Source organism: Sapajus apella, unplaced genomic scaffold (genome assembly GCF_009761245.1).
Source record: "Sapajus apella isolate SASKATOON/1434 unplaced genomic scaffold, GSC_monkey_1.0 scaffold45, whole genome shotgun sequence".
NCBI classification, from domain to species: domain Eukaryota; kingdom Metazoa; phylum Chordata; class Mammalia; order Primates; family Cebidae; genus Sapajus; species Sapajus apella.
Window position 1 is genome coordinate 15,558,705 of NW_022436985.1, and position 6,175 is coordinate 15,564,879.

At 40.7% G+C, this 6,175-nt stretch overlaps 1 pseudogene across 1 annotated transcript; it reads left to right on the forward strand.

Annotated features, from left to right (window-relative positions):
* The first annotated feature begins 1,110 nt into the window (after nucleotides 1–1,110).
* On the forward strand, nucleotides 1,111–2,286 carry LOC116524480 (annotated as a pseudogene). The gene has a single exon (XR_004257348.1). The product of XR_004257348.1 is annotated as an ADP/ATP translocase 2 pseudogene (transcript).
* The last annotated feature ends 3,889 nt before the right edge of the window (nucleotides 2,287–6,175 follow it).

A 6,175-nucleotide genomic window follows, 5' to 3' on the forward strand; every position in this document is an offset into this window, starting at 1 on the left:
ATAGAAATGGAGAAAGTTGAACATCATATAAACTAATTTTTGTATTGTCCACTTGGTGGTATAATTGTTTTCAGAAAGTAGTGTGAAGAGTAATGAGTCAAGTAAAAGAGAAATAGAATTGTATGAATTCTTAGCCAGGGAAAAATACAGCATATGTTTTAAATAGGTATTCTAATCAGCATTATTATTTTTATTAAGGCATAAAAGATAATGTAATCCAGGGTAGGTGTGTTTATATAGTAAGTTTTTAATGTTTTTATTTTTTTAAGAAGTAGTGATAATTCTATTTCCCACCACATCAAATAAGGCTACTTGCTTACTGGTTAGAGTTCAGGGCTCAGAAATATAGATTTTAGAGATTGTCTTAATTTGAGTATTACTTAGCACCATTTAATCTTTTTTTTTTCTCCTTTTAAATTTAGAAAAGTCCTCATATGAAATAACACTATTCTTACTATGTTATGTTAGTCCTTCCTACTCAAAGTGTGCCAGGAGTTCAAGATCAGCCTGGGCAATATGGCAAAACCCTGTATCTATAAAAAAAAATACAAAAATTAGCCAGATATGGTGGTGCACATCTATAGTCTCAGCTTCTTGAGAGGCTGAGGCAGGAGGATTGACTGAGCCCAGGAGGTCGAGGCTGCAGTGAGCTGTGATCATGCCGTTGCACTTCAGCCTGGGCAACAGAGCAAGACTCTGTCTCAAAAAACCCCCAAAACAAAAAACAAAAAACAAAGTGTGGTCAGCAACATTAGCATCACTTGAGAGCTTGTTAAAAACATGCAGAATCTTGGCTTTTACCCCACACCTACTGAATCAGACTGAAATTTAACAAGGATGATCCCCAGGTGATTTGAGTATAGTTTTACATGGACTGTTCTCCACTGGGGGAATGCAAACAGTGGATGATGAGGTACAAAGGGAAGAAAAGTGGGACAGATGTCAGGACTGGAACCATTTAACAGGTATTCATGGATCTATTCTGAACTTTCAATTGCCCATGCTCCCGCACTGGAGATTGTGTTCAGGAAGCCACCTGCAGTTCCTTTAGGTTCTAAAAGAAAGAAAGCAGAGTGTGTCACTAATTCACCAACTTATCAATAAATCATTAAAATACAGGAGATTCGCCCCGCAGCCCCGGAGTCAAAGCCGGTTCCCGGCCCAGTCCCGTCCTGCAGCAGCCTGCCTCGTCTTTCCTTTCAACATGACAGATGCCGCTGTGTCCTTCGCCAAGGACTTCCTGGCAGGTGGAGTGGCCGCAGCCATCTCCAAGACGGCGGTAGCGCCTATCGAGGGGGTCAAGCTGCTGCTGCAGGTACAGCATGCCAGCAAGCAGATCACCGCAGATAAAAAATACAAGGGCATTATAGACTGCGTGGTCCGTATTCCCAAGGAGCAGGGAGTCCTGTCCTTCTGGCGCGGTAACCTGGCCAATGTCATCAGATACTTCCCCACCCAGGCTCTTAACTTCGCCTTCAAAGATAAATACAAGCAGATCTTCCTGGGTGGTGTGGACTAGAGGACCCAGTTTTGGCGCTACTTTGCAGGGAATCTGGCATCAGGCGGTGCTGCTGGGGCCACATCCTTGTGTTTTGTGTACCCTCTTGATTTTGCCCGTACCCGTCTAGCAGCAAATGTGGGTAAAGCTGGAGCTGAAAGGGAATTTCGAGGCCTCGGCGACTGCCTGGTTAAGATCTGCAAATCTGATGGGATTAAGGGCCTGTACCAAGGCTTTAACGTGTCTGTGCAGGGTATTATCATCTACCGAGCTGCCTACTTCGGTATCTATGACACTGCAAAGGGAATGCTTGCGGATCCCAAGAACACTCACATCGTTATCAGCTGGATGATCGCACAGACTGTCACTGCTGTTGCTGGGTTGACTTCCTATCCATTTGACACTGTTCGCCGCCGCATGATGATGCAGTCTGGGCGCAAAGGAACTGACATCATGTACACAGGCACACTTGACTGCTGGAGGAAGATCGCTCCTGATGAAGGAGGCAAAGCTTTCTTCAAGGGTGCATGGTCCAATGTTCTCAGAGGCATGGGTGGTGCTTTTGTACTTGTCTTGTATGATGAAATCAAGAAATACCCATAAGCTATTTTCTGGGAATTTTCCCCCTGTGAACAGGCATGTTGTATTATATAATGTATCTTGAGCATTCTCGGCAGATTCCTGGCTGTCAGTTTATCTGTGGCAACTATTTACTGGTTGAAAATGGGAAGCAATAATATTCATCTGACCAGTTTTCTCTTAAAGCCATTTCCATGATGATGATGGGACTCAATTGTATTTTTTATTTTAGTCATTCCTGATAAATAACAAATTTGGAGAAATAAAAATATCTAAAATAAAAAAAAATTAATAAAATAAAATACAGGAGATTCTATTTTGGCCTAGTCAGCCACTGGTAGTGTGACATTTGGTAGGGCATTAATCTCTGAGTCTTTAGCTTCCTTATCTGAAAACAATCAGATGGTTGGGCAAGTTCATCCTTTTCAGTTTTTTGGAAAATGCTATGCTTTTAGGCAGGGTTGATAGTCAACTGGTAAATGCAGGTGGCTCTGTCTCCATCTTTAGACTGGGTTTTGTTTGGAGTGGCTGGTGCCGGTGATCTACTGGTAGTTGGGTGGTTTGAATATTTTTCCAAACAATTATTGTAGAGGAACTTGCCATGTGCAGTGGCTCTGCCTGTAAGCCCGGCACTTTAGGACGCCAAGATGGGAGGATTGTTTGAGCCCTGAAGTTTGAGACCAGCTTGGGAAATGTAGCAAGACTGTCCCTATAAAATTTTTTTTTAGGCTTGGCACAGTGGCTCACACTTGTAATCCAGCCCTTTGGGAGCCTGAGGTGGGCAAATTGCTTGAGCCCAGGAATTTGAGACCAGCCTGGGCAACATGATGAAACCCTGTCTCCACTAAAAACACAAAAATTAGCCAGGTGTGATGGTGTGCACCTGTAATCCCAGTAACTCAGAGGCTGAGATGGGGCGATTTCTTAAGCCTGTGAGGTCAAGGCTGCAGTGAACTGTGATCATGACACTGCACTTCAGCCTGGGTGACAGCGAGAGACTGTCTAAAAACATTTTTTTTTTTTCTAAATGTAAGAAGTAATTATAAGGGAGCTAAGTATCAGGGACTGTTAGGGACTAAGTATCACCATCATAAGTTCCAGAGTACTTGCTTGTCACAGACTCAGATTCATGTCTATGTAGAACTGAGGTATCAGAAAGTTGAATTAGGCAGAGCAGAGAATGGAAGGTACATGGGCTTTGGTGTCAGTCTTGGGTTTCCAAGACTAGTTCTGTTGTTTACTAGTTATATGGTTTTGAGTATATTACCTAAAATCACTTAGTATCTTTTTTAGGCTCTGACATGAGATTAACATAATAATAACATGTACCTCAAGGTAAAATTGTGAGGAATTGATAAGAGAATTTATGTAGAGGGTCTGGCAAGTGACAGATGCTCAGTAGATGTTAGTTTCCTTTTCACTTGTGTGTCCATACCCAAATAATTTGTATGGAGAGCTTTACTTCTGCAAACTTCTGTAAGGTGATAACAGAAAATGAACAAAGACACCAAGTACCTTAATAAATTACAAAAAAAGATAGCTAATTGTTAGGGCAATTCTAGTTGGGGTGGAGGGAGATTATACATCCACCTGAAACTCTTGACAAAAAAAAAGGTGGATTTTCTTCTTTCGGCCAGTGATCTTTCAACATTTTTGCTTGCACGCCCTCTTCAAGCATTTTGAAAAAACAAACACACAAAAATAGCTATGTATTCCACATACGTTTTAAAGTTGACATCTACAATTTTTCATCATAAGTTGAAATAGTTGCAAAGGATATGATTTCTGGTGTAATATAAATATTACCATTTGAAAGTAAAACTATTGTTTATTTAACATAGATTAGAATATTTAAAGTAAGAAGCATGCTGGGGAATACCAATCTACAAGGTGGACCTTTCTGAATTTTTACACTTCTCAGTGAGAAGCAGCTTGGTGAGGACTTGCTTTCCCCAGAATCTCATTCTGTGTCCTGGGTGCCCATTTAACTTTATTTCAAGGAAGAGAAGGTGAAAGGTTACATATTTATTCCTGACGGTTCAACATTGCATCTTTGAATAAAAGCTGGGGTTGGCAATCTTTTTTTTTTTTTTTTGAGGAAGAATCTCACTTTTGTCACTCAGGCTGGAGAGCAATGGTGCAATCTCGGCTCACTGCAACCTCCACCTTCTGGGTTCAAGCGATTCTTCTGTCTCAGCCTCCCAAGTAGCTGGGATTACAGGTGCCCACCACCACACCCAGCTATTTTTTTTTTTTTTTTTTGTATTTTTAGTAGAGACAGGGTTTCACCATGTTGGCCAGGCTGATCTTGAATTCCTGGTCTCAGGTGATCTGCCTGCCGCGGCCTCCCAAAGTGCTGGGATTACAGACACCAGCTATCATGCCCAGCTGCCAAACTTTTTGTTAAAGGACAAAATAGTATATACTTTAGGCTTTGAGAGTCATACAGTCTCTGTTGTAACTACGCAGCTCTCCCATTGCAGTGTGAATGTGGTCACAGACAGTGCGTAAATGAATGAACAGGCCTGTGTTCCAATAAAACTACATACTCTTTAGCAGCCACACCTCATCTCCCCCATCACACTCATAACCCCCATCTCCCTTCCTCTGCCGCTATCCCTAGGCAACGACTTCTCTGCTTTCTGTTTCTGTGGATTCACTTATGATGGACTTTTGGAAGCCTACTTAGTGCTCGCTCTGGTGATTTTGTAAAAACCCAATTCTCTGTATTAAATCTCTTTTTGCTTAAAATGCCTTGAGTGGTTTCTGTTTCTTGTACTGAACCCTAACTGGTTCAGTCAGAGTTAAAGGAAAAAAATGAATGATGAAGAATTTTCAACTTTTTTTTAATTGCATTTTAGGTTTTGGGGTACATGTGAAGAACATGCAAGATTGTTGCATAGGTACACACATGGCAATGTGATTTGCTGCCTTCCTCCCCTTCACCTATAAGAATCTGCAACTTTTAAAGAAGAGTTTTTTTCATTTTTTTTTTTTTTTTCGAGATGGAGTCTAGCTCTGTTGCCCAGGCTGGAGTGTAGTGGCATGATCTTGGCTCACTGCAACCTCTGCTTCCCAGGTTGAAGTGATTCTCCTTCCTCAGCCTCCTGAGTAGCTGGAATTACACACATGCACCACCACTCCCAGCTAATTTTTGTATTTTTAGTAGAGACGTGTTCTGGGAACCTAAGCCTTTGACTTTATACTTTCTGGCTTCATTCTTTAAAATATGTCTATTAGCTTTACAAGACACTTTTGTTTGATTCCCTAAATGACAAAATGCCATGTATTTATTATTTAAAACTTTTGAACAGTACAGACATGATGGTCTTACCTTTAACTACACTTTCTAGGGGTCACCATAATTAACAGATTTTATCCTTTGAGATCTTTCTCTGACACAGGAGCTGTAAGGGAAACTTACTCTGTACAGTAGATGACTTCTTGAGGTGTCTCCTAGGATCTAAGATCTACATACAAAATTAGTGTGTTTCTTGAAAGCCTGGCACAGTGCCCTCATGGTGGTACTTAAATGAATCTTTGTTGATACTGACCTCCAATTTAAATGATTCAGAGCCTTGACAAGGAGCTAAAAAGCAGATCATTTAAGACATGAGTCTGAAGTACACATTTTTATAAGATCCTCTGTATAGCCAGTGCTTTTTTTTTTATAATTAAATACTTCATTCACTTTTTAAAAAATGTGGATACCTAAGCGGGAGCTGAACAATGAGAACGCATGGACACAGGGAGGGGAACATCACATATCAAGGCCTGTCAGGGGTTGAGGGGCTAGGGGAGAGATAGCATTAGAAGAAATACCTAATGTAGATGATGCGTTGATGGGTGCAGCAAACCACCGTGGCACGTGTATACCTAAGTAACAGACCAGCACATTCTGCACCTGTATACCCCAGAACTTAAAGTATAATAAAAAAATGTGGATACCTATAATACAGAAATAACAAATGTCTTTTTTGTCAAGTGTTATTTTTGTGATGTGAACAAAATGAGGTGATTCTTTATGCTATATCATATTCAGTAAAAATAATACTGATAATACCTGAATTTATAACTGTTTTATTAATTGCTTTATAT